Source organism: Stegodyphus dumicola, chromosome 6 (assembly GCF_044657685.1).
Source record: "Stegodyphus dumicola isolate Sdum_Otavi_A_Nest chromosome 6, ASM4465768v1".
Classification (NCBI taxonomy): domain Eukaryota; kingdom Metazoa; phylum Arthropoda; class Arachnida; order Araneae; family Eresidae; genus Stegodyphus; species Stegodyphus dumicola.
In genome coordinates, this window is record NC_140773.1 from 226742335 (window position 1) to 226755418 (window position 13084).

The window sequence follows — 13084 nt, forward strand, 5'->3', positions numbered from 1 at the left end:
AGCCGCTTATAATAAGTGTGCCAAATTTCAAAACTCGTTAATATATAAATTAATGTTTATCTTTAGAAATTCTGAATATAAAACTGTAATTTTTGTGGGTATGCCTAGTAATATATTTACTTTATCGCAGTGGTAAATGATAAAATGATAACTTTTTTTTATATACAGGGTTTAATTCAAAAATTGTTTCGATACAGTTATAAAAATTACTAAAAATACAAATTTAAAAAAGAAATCAGAAAATATCTGCCCCTTTTGTTCGGAATGAACCTAAAATTTGAACCATTTATAACTAGTTCAACCATTCTGCAAGATCTTGGTATTTAAGTGTCATACAAAACAAAATATTTCGCTAGCTATTCAAAACATATAATCCAAAAAATTTCAAAATATTTTCTATTTGTTTATTAAATACAATTGCAGTTGGTTGTTGATTGCATAAGTGAATAATATTCAGTTTTTGAAGTGAGTGGGAATGAAAGAAAGCCCGTCTAAATGGATGTATGATAATTACTCCCAGGACATTTTTTAGTTTAAAAATAGAATGATGGTATCTGTCGAAATATTGTGAACCAATTTTTATAAAATAAAACGCAAAACAACTGTGAAGTTACCAAAACGCTTGTTATAACAAGAATAAAAACAGAAAAATGTTCTAGATGCAAAAAGATAGTGAGGACAGCAAATGGAAAAAGTAATTAAAATTTTCCGAATAAAAATGCACTTCTTTTGGAATAAAAACTAAAATTTTCGAACGTAATTCATAACGACATACTCTAAAATGCTAAAACAAAACAAGAAAAAAATATCGCTTTTTTCCTGCCAATATTTCGTTTTCGCAGAGCAAAATGAAACATCACAAAATTGTCATTTTGTGTACCATCAGTCATTACAACATTTTTTCTCTTTTTAAGCATTCTTTTCTACACATCGTACAACAAAAAGACCGAATGATATTTGAAATAGAAAGAGAAAAAAAGGTTGTCCCTGCATTTTGTCGACGACATCAAAAAGCGAAGTTAGTTAATGGCTTAGCGCTTAACGTTTATGAAAAATTCTCAGTTATTTCGTCTGCAAAAATATTTCGGTGAAGATTTGAAGGGGAAAAAAGGGGCGCTAGAAACAGAGCCATATTAAAAAAGAGTCTTGCAGACAGAAAAAGATTTGCATATTCAATAATGTATTTCAGTTATATAAAAATGTGCTGCCAAACTAAAAGTCATAACTTTAATTAAAATTCTGAAATTACTTATGCATCGAATGAAGATTCAAATTTATTTAACAAACAGAGAAATATTTTACATTTAAATATACTGCACTAATGTTCTCTGAATTTAAAATAACTTTTTACTAGAAAAACATATTTTTAAATTTTCCTTTCCCTTTCAGGCTAATTTTTTACGCTTAATTTTTTCGTATGCGGATTAATAAAATATAAATACTTTGAATTTTCGGTTGCTTTAAATCCAAATAATTATTTTAAAAGCTTAAATTTAAAAACGTTTAACCGAACTAAATATTATTTAAGACATTAATAAGAGAGTTTTAAAATCTAGATGAAAAAAATAATTTAAAAAAAATCTGAAAGTTTTCAGATTTTAAATTACATCAAAAAGGACGGTTTCTTAATATTTCGTGTGTTACCTTTATTTATTAAACATCATGTTCATCGCACTTAAATCATAAAATTCAGTTCAAGAGTAATATCGCAAAATAGTTTTAAAATGAGCCTATCTTTAGAATTTCCGATAAGCAATCTCGCGCGCTGGAGATAAAATTGTTTTATATGTACAACGTTGCCATTGCTCGCTTTGAAATCCTCCAGTTTGTTAATCAAAAATTCGTTTTAAAGTTTTACAAAATATGAAATCGATAATAAAACAGATTCCAAATTTGGACTTCCAGATGTCCATATTCGCAGGAGGATTACGTTATTCAAAATTGGATAACTCTAGGTTCCGTGGTTTTATCACAATGCGAGAAACATACGTGCATTTATGCAGACTCTTCATTATTTAATTTCTTTAAATATAATACTAATCGATAATATTTGGTGGCAACAACATGAAAAGTGAAGTAACGCTTGCAGTGAATCAACGCAAAATGCTAAAAAGAAATTAATAGTTGTCTTGGGCAAATTGTTCCTTTGGACTAAAAATAGTTACGTCGCACAATGAATGGAGATGATTACGTGAATATTTATAAAAATATTTAATGTGTCAAGAATTCAGTAAGCTGAACAGAAGGCACTCTTGGTGTTTGCAAGTCAGCCAGTATATACGGCGTAAACTCAAAAAAATAGACTTAATTAAAACAAAATCCAAGTCTCTATATCCAAACGCTACGCAGAGATATTAAACCGACAAGCTAGGTCTTAATCAATAACGGCGTGATAGTATTATCATCAAGAATAAAGCAGCGCTGTAGACAGGTATTCTTAACTACGTTAATAACAACTATTAACGTGGCTTTCAGCAGGCAGAAAACGCTCTGATTAAAACAATTTCAAACTCTCACGTGAAACATGTGAACTAATTTGCATTCTGACACGAAAACGGAAAGAGTGTATTCGATTCCTAACATAAAATAAGTGGTTAATTAACAAAAATACCTTGTAAGTTTTACCAGTTAAAAGTTTTAAAATAAATTTAGTCTTCATTTCAAACTTTAGTGATACCTTAATTTGCGTAAGAACAGAAGGCTTCTTTTCCAACACAATAATATCTGGTTATCTGCAGCATTTTTATTCGGAATTTCGACTATCTCGGTAAAGATAAAAATCTGAAAGCTTTCAGATTTCATTTTTATATTACGTCCAAACTGGCTGTTTTTTCTTCCATTTACAGACACATGAACGTTCCAAGAGCATTTAGGCTATACCCACATTGTGCAAAAAATATTTCAAAACAGCATAGCTTTAGAATTTCCGATAGACAGTCTGGCGCGCAGGAGATAAAATGTTTTATTTCTGACAGTTTTGCCACAGTTCGCTTTGAAATTATTGAGTTTTTTCATTAAAAATTCCTTAAAGTTTACAAAATTCCAAATCGACAAAAAAAAAAAAAAAAAATTCCAAAGCTTCCAGGTGCTCACGTTCGAGTGCAGTACTACGTTACTGAAAATGTGACGAGTCTAGGTAGCGTTGTTTTTCCGCAATGCAAGAAACATACAATAAATTCGTGTAGATTCTTCATTATTTGATTTCTTTAAATATGATACAGAGCTATAATATTTGGTGGTAATAATTATGTTACAATCTGAAAAGAAATTGAAAAGTGAATTTAAAAGCATTTGAAGCAACAATTTGAAAAGTGATTCGCCGCAAAATGCCGTTTCGATACCCATTTGGGCTAAAAAAATGATATGCAAACACCACATGACTTCCTTGTACGGAATATTAAATTAAACGCTTTTTTGCTGCACTTTATTTAATCTTATTTCCTCGAAATTCATTAGAGATACATTTCTCATTCAATTCATTCACTTCTCCCTTCGCGGCAAGGCAAAAATACATAAAAACCTCAAAATATCTTCATTGAAAATTGAAACATATAGAAAAGAAATAAAATACCAAATACGGTTAAGTCAATTAAAAAAAATTGTACAATTAAAATTAGAGTTTCCACTCAAAAGCTGGCAATTTGGCCAGCAGTCGAGAAGGCAGATTCTTTGGTACACGAAACTGAAAGTTTACTCTCGGTACCACTCGGCAAAAAGACACTAATGATGCAGAAACTGACAACCATATTTGTTTACATTTGAAACTTTGCAGAATAGTGAATTAAAATATTTTTTATTCTTTTTATCAACAGAAAACTGAAATGTTAGAAGAAAAGGTGCATTTCACAAATTCTTCAGCTTTCAGAGATCAAAACTCAGTTGGCAATAGGCATGTGTTCGAAAAAGACAAATTCTCAACATATTTCTCAAAAATTGCGTTTAGATGTTGCATTCTCATGAGATTTAAACTCAGTATCCTTATCGCTCCCATCCCCTTTTCAGCTCATTGCATAGTACAAGAAAACACAAAAAAAAAAAAAAAAAAAAAAAAAAAAAAAAAAAAAAAAAAAACGGTTCTCATATACTTCGAGATAAAATAAGAATAATCTACAGTGTAGGTCAACTCTAGGAACCTCCCGTACTGGCTTATTCGAGAACGCATACGTTGGATTTATTGGAGAGTGTGTAGGCAGGTGTAGGGGGTTTCGTAACTCAATTACTTCGCTGACTAAGGAATCGATTCCTGAGTAAGAGCACAACGACGGGGTAAAGGATCTTCAACTACTGACGATGGTAGGAGAGGGTGGTTAACCCTGTAGATGTCCAATCCTTTTCATCCCTAACAGCAATGCCTGTCATTGGATGGAATTTCTGCATTTTTTTTTCTCTGGGAGTCGTTGTGCCATGGGGATTTGAAGAGAAAATGGATTCAGCTATCTCGGCTGTCAAAGGGTACACTGCTGATTTTAGTTATTGTTTCTTAAGATAGAAGAATTAGGCACAAAGGAGGTGGAATTTAAAGTCTTCAGTATACGCGAACCTTCTTTTCTTATTAATTACTAGATAGGCTTGTGGAATGAGACTTGCTGAAGTCACTAAAACTATAATATATATTTTATCTGTTTTGTAATAATATTACTAAACAATTTTCAGATTTGCGGATATTTGATACCTGCTTGTAGGTATTGTTTCTCAAGTTATATTGCTTAGCCATAATGATTCCTAAGTTAAAATCACTATTATTTAGATTACTGTTTATTATTGTGTTTTAGGATATAACAATTTTATTTATTGTTTAATTGTTGTTAGCCCAAAGGAAAAAATTTCCGAAAAAGGATATTAATTTCGTTTTGGCATTTTGCATTGATTGACTATAAACGGGGTTTCTCTTTTCAGATTGTTGCCACCAAATATTACAGTCCTCCATTACACTTAAAGAAATTAAATAATGAAGAATCTGCATTAATGTATGTATCTTTCTCGCACTGTAAAAATCAACGGTACATAGAACCATCATATTTTGAATAACGTACGTCTCCACACGAATATGGGCATCTGGAAGCCCACATTTGGAATTTGTTTTATTATCTTTTTCATATTTTGCAAAGCATTTATGTGTTTTTGATTAAAAAACTCGACGATTTCAAAGCGAGCACTGGCAACACTGTACGTAAAAAAAAAGGTATCTCCAGCGCGCGAGACTGTGCATCGGAAATTCTAAGGTTATGCTCTTTTAAATATTATGCGATATTGCAGTTGAATTCAATTTTATGGTCTCAGTGCTAAGAATATGATATTTGATAAATAAAGAAAACACACAAAACGTTAAAAAAAACTTCTTTGGGCATAATATCAAATCTTGAAAAGCTTTCAGATTTTTTATTATTATTATATTCGCTAATTTTGACATTGTTTCTTAAGCTAGAAGAATTAGGCACACTAAAGTGGAGTAAAGTCTCAGTATTCGTAATCGTTCCTATCATTAATTTTGAGAGACTTATGAAAATGAAATTAGCTGAACTCGTTAAAACCATAATATATATTTTATCTTTTTACTTTCTTGTACGAAGTAAAAAGGAAGTATTGTAATCGCGAAAAGTTTCAGGCAGCATATTTCAAAGAAAATATCCATTCTGACCGCTTTTCGAATGCAATTTAACGATGTTTTTGCGTGATATCTGCACGTAAGGACAGAATAAAAGAATAAAAATAAAAGCCCAGGACAACTTTAAAATGAATTCTGAAGAGAATTTTTCGTTGCGTCTGTACGAACGAATGTACGTACGTACGTACGTATCTGGCATAATTCAAAAACGAGTAACCTCAGAACGTTGAAATTTTGTATATAGGACTGCTATAACACGTAGATGTGCACCTGGTATTTTGGTTGCCATCGGCAGCACCAAACGTGTATAAATATATTTATATATATATCCAGTCTGTTACTCGGCTCAGTGATCTCAGTTTCTATACTCTTATATGTTTGTAAGTTGTACATTTTTTGATTTTAAAATGATTGATTTATGCTGTTCGTATATTCTGGTTAAGGTTTTTATGCCTTTAGTAAATCTATGTGCAATATTTTTAGAATTATCAACAATTTTATAGTTGTTTAAGTGCCGCTAAGCCTTTTTTTTTATGGCGGCCATTGATTGTTTACATTCGAAACAGCAGACTAGTGGATTTGTTGCCAATCTAGAGAAAATTAGCTTCGCAACAACAAAGATAACGCCTTCATTTATTATTGCGAATTAAATCATGCTTAATCCTTTCTGGAATTTTTTCGAGAAAATAAGCGTTTAAGATTTACTTCGTAATTTTTAATAAAGATATTTTGAGTTTTTATGTATTTTTGCCTTCTCGCGAAGTGAGAACTGAATTAATGAATGAGAAATACTCAATCGTCTGTGAAAAACGGTTTCTTTTTTGTTTTGTTTGCTTAATTTCTTTAATACATAGTTCTAGCTTTATTATAGTATTTGAATAGAACATGTGGAAACGATTAGATAACTCTTTAAATGATATAAATTTTGTGCCTTCTGAATTATAATATGAAAGAAATATAATACTGTTAAGTGAAATTAGCGCCAGAGTATCGCTATGGTGTGGTAAACAAATATCGTGAATTTTAAAGAATGCATTTATTCTTTTGTGGTTTATGCGCTGTCGGCGAAGTAGATTTAATTCAGTCCAATAAGTTTAAGTGAAATGCAAGAAAAAATGCGTATAATTTAATATTTCGTACAAGGAAGTCATATGGTGTACACATCAGATTTTTTATAATAGCTATTCAAGGTGGTTTTCAGATTTTGGGATATCTGATATTTAATTCCTGTTGATGATTTTTCAAAACATAATGCTTATTTATAATGATTCTCAAGTTAAAATGATTGTTGTTCGGATTATTGTTTATTAGTTCAAAGGGACTTTGTCTCTGAAGGACTATTGTTTTCATTTTGTGTTGGTTCGCTATAAATGACAATTTCACTTTTCAAAATATTGCCACCAAATATTAGAGTCCTGCATTATATTTGAAAAAATTAAATAATGAAAAATCTCCATAAATGTATGTATATTTCTCGCATTGCGATAAAACAACGGTACATAGAGCCATCGAATTTTGAATGACGTAATCCTTCTACGAATATGGGCATGTGGAAATCCAAATTTGAAATTTAGAATTTGTTTTATTACTCGTTTCATATTTTGTAAATCTTTAACGAATTTTTCATTAACAAACTCAAGAATTTCGAAGCGAGCTATGGCAACGTTGCACAGAAAAAAACATTTTTATCTCTAGCGCGTGAGCCTGTGTATCGAAAATTCTAAAGATATGCTCAATTTAAAACTATTTTGCGATTTTGCTCTTGAACTGAATTTTATAGTTTCAGTGCTAAGAACGTGATATTTAAAAAATAAAGGCAACAGAATGTTAAAAAATAATAAAGTGTTAAAGAAACGCCCCTTTGGAAGTAATTTAAAATCTGAAAGATTTTTTTACTGTTCTTTAGTTTATTGTTTCTTAAGCTAGAAGAATTAGGCACCCAAAGTGGATTTTTAAAGTCCAGTATTCGTAATCCTTCATTGTCAAATTTAGATGGACGTATGAAATGACACTAGGTGAACTCATTAAAACCACGATATGTATTTTATCTTTTTTATAATAACTATTATAGGCGGTTTTCAGATTTTGGGATATTTGATATATGATTGCTGTTGCTAATTTTAGTTATTGTTTCTGAAGTTATAATGCATAATCATAATAATTCTTAAGCTATGATTATTATTTTGATTATTGTTGATTATTTTTTATGTTATAACAATTTTAGTTGTTTTTATTACTGATTTTAATTATTGTTTCTTAAGCTAGAAGAATTAGGTGAATGCAATCAAATTTTGAGTGACATAGTCTTCAACCGAACATGAAAGACCGAATTTTGAATTTCGAATTTTTTTATTATCTATTTCATGCTTTGTAAACTTTAAAGAATTTCAAATTAACAAACTGAAAGATCTGAAAGTGAGAAGTGGCAACACTGTAAGGAAAAAAATTCATTTTTATCTTCAGCGCGTGAGACTGTCTATCGAAAATTTTAAAGATAAGCTGTTATTAAATATTTTGTGATTTTGCTGTTGAAATAAATTTTACGTCGTGTAAGTGCCAAAAACGTCATATTTAATAAATAAAGTAAACACACAAAACCATAATTATAAAAATACAAAAAGCCATCTTAGTAAGTAATTGATATATGATGAACTGCAGAAAGACTGAAAAAGGAAACAGAAAATGTATACCAACACTTTTTTTCCTTCGGGAATTCTAAATGTATAATGCTAAGGTGCTTTTAATTTCTTTTGTAAATTTTGTACGTAAGGAGAGAATAAAGGAATCCCTTTTCCTAAACGAATTACAAAACTCATTTAAAACGGATTCAGAAGAGATTTTTGGTGGCGTCTGTACGTACATACGTACGTACGTATGTATCTCGCATAACTCAGAAATGAATACCATCAGTACGTTGAAATTTTGTATGTGGGACTGCTATAATATGTCGATGTGCACCTCCCTTTTTGATTGCAATCGGCCGCACCAAACGTACATAAATATATGCTTATATATATACATCCACTCTGTTACTCGGCTCAGTGAGCTCAGTTTCTTTATTCTTATATACTTGTAAATTGTACATTTTTTGCTTTAAAAATGATGGAATTATGTTGTTCTTATCTTCCGGTTAAGGTGTTTTTGCCTTTAGTTAACCTGCATACTATTGCTGTAGAATTATCGACAATTTAAAGTAGTTTAAGAGTGGCTAAACCCAAGCTTTTGACTATAACAGCCATATTTGTTTACATTTGATACTTAGCAGAACAGTGAATCAAGTTAGTTTCTGAACTTTTAGTGTCTTTTTGCCGAGTGGGACGAAAGGTAAGCTTTCAGATTTCAGCACCGAAAAATCTGCCTTCTTGCCCGCTAGCTGAATTGCTTGTTTTTGCGTAGAAACTCTAATCTTAATTGTAAACGTTTTTAAAAATTGTTTTAACTGTATGCGGTGTTTGATATTTTTCAATAAATATATTTTGAGGTTTTTATGCTTGCCTTGCCGCGAAGTGAGAACTGAATTAATTGAATGAGAAATATATTTCTAATGAAATTCGAAGAAATAAGTTTAAATGAAATGCAGAAAAAAATACGTATAATTTAATGTTCTGTAGATGGAATTCCTGTGGTGTTCATATCAGATTTTTTTATTAACTGCTAAAATATAAAACAACGGATTATCAGAAACCATGCTGTGAAAAAAAATAAAGGTTTTATATTTAAAATATTTTTGTTTTAATTATTTATCAGAATAAGAAAACTAAAGTAAACCTTTCAAGGAGATTATAAAGTAAAACTAAAATGACAAACCTTCGACGATCCTCGAGTCCACTTCACGTTAATTAGATAAAACGGAACAGCAGAGAACAACAGAAGGTGCAAGGAACTACACATTGGATGAAACTGGACGTTGAGTTAAATGCAAAACGACATAGCTTACCTGCAACAAAGGAAAAGGAAAATAATTATTCCATGCAATAAAATACAAATTACCTGTAGCAAAAGAAGAAAATTATTAATTAAGTAAGTATGGCAGCATTTGCTTTTTCGTGTGCATGTGTGGTGAAGAAATTTACTGTTTAAGTTTCATCAGTCGTTAGTAAAGCACATAATGATTATTTCTCGTACAGGAGGGATGATTTTCGGAAAGCCTTATACCGACCCCTATACCGGGAAATGGCAACCCATTACAACGACAATGTCAAATTGGCTATTTTTGATGTACTGTTTCTCAAAATCTGCCGGAGATTCACATTTGAAATTTTTTGTGTTATTCAAGAACTCCCGTCTCATTATACTGAAATGAGCTGGAACTCTATTTTACAAACCATGATTAACCTTAAATTGCCAAGGAATTTTATTCAATGTTATAGGAGTTATTTTAATAATCGCAAAATCTTGTTTAATGCTTTTAAGGATGAAACTGCAGAGATAGAACTAGAGATTTTCATTGGTTGTCCGCAGGGCTCCTGCAGTGCTCCCCTGCTCTGGAATATCATATTAAACAAATTTCTTATTTTGGAACTCCCCAGTGATGTTAACTTTATTGCATATGCAGATGATCCTGCTGTTCTGATGTATGGTGCATCATTGGAAAAACTCGAAAAATCATTTGAGAATGTTATGTTAAAACTGGAAAACTGGAGAATCGGCGAGGGTCTTGAATTGAACTTGAAAAAACTTTTGCAATCATTTTCCCGCGGGCTGGGATCAAAGTGAGAGCTCCACGATTTAGATATCAAGGAAAAAGAATAAAGTTCGTTGATGTTATTAAATATTTGGGAGTCAAAATTGATTGCAAGTTGAACTTCGCAGATCATTTTAAAACAATTCATGGGCTCTCAGATGATATGTTAATGTTTTACAGGAGATCTTTTTCTAGTGAGACACTTTGTAACAAATCATGCATTCTTAAAGATATTTTGAATAATGTAATTATCCCTAGAGTTTTCTATGGAATTGGTGCCTGGGGTTCCAGAGCCGGGGATTTGGTCAGGTTGAGGAACAAACTCGATGCGATACAGAGGAGCTGGTGCTTAATGATTACAAGATGTTTCCGTACTGTCTGAACTGAGGTGCTCTGCGTTCTAGCCGGCACGCCGCCTCTTTCAATTTTATATAAATTATATTTTGAAAAATTTTTGTTCAGAACTGGTAGACTTGATTTTAAATTGTATAAAGATATTTTTATTACAAGGCATATGTTTGAAAGAATTAATAATATTTTGGTACATCCTTCTGATTTATGCGTCTTTGAATTTGATTGTAAACTCCCAATAATTGGAGAATTAGATATTTATACTGACGGGTCCAGGCAAGATGATAAATTGGGTGCAGCATTTGTGATTTATCATTATGGAACTGAAATTGAAAATAAAAAATATAAGCTTAATAATTATAATTCTGTATTTCAATCGGAATGCTGTGCTTTACTTAAAGCCCTTCAATGGGTTAAGAAAAATTTGACTTGTGTTAATTCTATTCATATATATACTGATTGTATGTCTTTGCTTCAGTCCTTGACCTCGGCCCGTCCTACTAATTTATTAATATTTGATATTAAATGTCTATTGAAATTTTTGATGCAGAATATGTGCATTCATTTACACTGGATAAAAGCCCATGCTGGCTTTGTTGGAAATGAAAGGGCCGACGTGCTGGCTAAAGAGGCGACCACTAATGATAATTGTGAATATATAGAAATTTCTGGTTCGAGAAGTTATGCAATTAGAAACATGAAAAATTTTTATAATGATATTTGGAATACTAGATGGAATGAATCAGAGAGGTGCGTGGGTCTTTTGAAGTCTATTAAAATTCAAAATGGTATGCGACCAATTAGTAATATTGATTTAAACCAGTTTTTAACTGGGCATGAAAGATTTCCCGCGTACCTCTCCAGATTTAATTTACAAAATTCAGACTTGTGTGGTCATTGCCATCAAGTTGGTAACGCAGATCACTTCTTGAATCATTGTTCCTTATTGGAAAATTTGAGAAAGAAATGTTTGGGAGATAAGTCATGGAACTTGGAAATCTTAAAAACATATTCTAAATGTGCAATGAATTTGATTAATTCTAATAGAGTTGAATTTGGAATATTTGTTTAGTATTGTGTATATTTATCTTTTGATTATATGTATTATATTCTCAGTTATGAGTATTTATAGGTTTACTACGAAAATTTTGAAATTTTTCTGTGTATTGTTTTATTTAATGTATTGTAGATGTTTTGTGCATATAATATTTCGAGGAGATACAGTTGATTGTTGCATAGATATGGCCTTGCAGATGTTGAGAATCCTGATGGATTACCAGATTTAAATTATCGAAATTAATGGTGGTTTTGAGTTTCAGGATTTTGATTTTTAAATTTTAAATTTTTTGGAATTTTTATATTTTTTCTTAAATTTTAAATTGTAGTTTTTGATTTTAAAATGTTCTGAAATTTTAAAGTTTTAAAATTTTTCTTATATTCTGTTCTTAATGGAGTAATTGCTAAAGTTTTAATATGATACATGGCAATCTTAAGTTTTTCCAGTTTTGGTTTTGGTTTGTTTTTGGTTTTTGGTTATTGGCAGTCTTGGAGCTTCTTTTCTATGATTATTAAAGATAATTAATACATTTGAATTCAGATAGTGGTAGGACTATTAAAGTAAATTTTTGAAATAAATTAATAGTTTAAATAGAATTATCATTATACAAATAATATGCTATTAAAGTAATATTGTAGAGAATTCGGTTTGACCTTCTACAGGTTATTTAAATTGGGAATTCCTCGATGGCTTTGGACCGCCTGTGCCTGTTCCGAAAATTCATGTGAATGAATGTTTCTTGAGAGTTTCCGCCACTCTGTTTGCCCGTGGGGTTTTTAATTGTTTTTGGATTTTGAATTCCTGCTGTGCTTCGTTGTTTGTATGTGTCTTCCTTATTTTTAGTTCGTTAATTAACCTCCAATTATTTTTAGTTAATTAGCTTCTTTTTCTCTCTTCTTTCCTTTTGTGGTCTTGAGGGGGTCGACCCTTTATGGTGATATGGTCCAGTGGGACTAGGAGGATTGGGTCTTCACTGTATTATGACTGAAATGAGCTTTTGAAACATTTTGAGTTTTAGAGTAACTTACAGAACATTGTAAAATTTAGCATTTTTCTCACAAATAAAAAAGTTCGTGAATTTTGTTTTCCTCAATTTATCACAAAAAGCTTATTTCAATTAATATTGGAAAATATAATAAATAAGCCAGAAAAAATTTACATACCTGTAAGCACTAGTTCTTGATAAACGTAGTTCCTTAAAATGGAATTTTTCGTGGCGTCTGTAGGTATGTACGTATGTGCTTGTATCTCGCAAAACTCAGAAACGAATACCACCAGAACGTTGAAATTTTGTATGTGGGACTGCTATAGTATGTAGATCCTTTTTTGGTTGCAATCGGCCGCAGCAAACGTATATAAATATATGCTTATATATATGTATATCCAC

General features: G+C 31.0%; 1 protein-coding gene across 2 annotated transcripts in view; it reads right to left on the reverse strand.

Annotated features, from left to right (window-relative positions):
- LOC118185734 (lachesin-like) overlaps positions 1 to 13084 on the reverse strand; it is an 898780-nt gene that overhangs the window by 678840 nt on the left and 206856 nt on the right. For both annotated transcript variants that reach the window (XM_085819606.1, XM_085819605.1), the window contains exon 2: positions 9413 to 9542. The gene's annotated coding sequence lies outside the window, so the exon portion shown is untranslated. The remainder of the gene's footprint in view (positions 1 to 9412; positions 9543 to 13084) is intronic.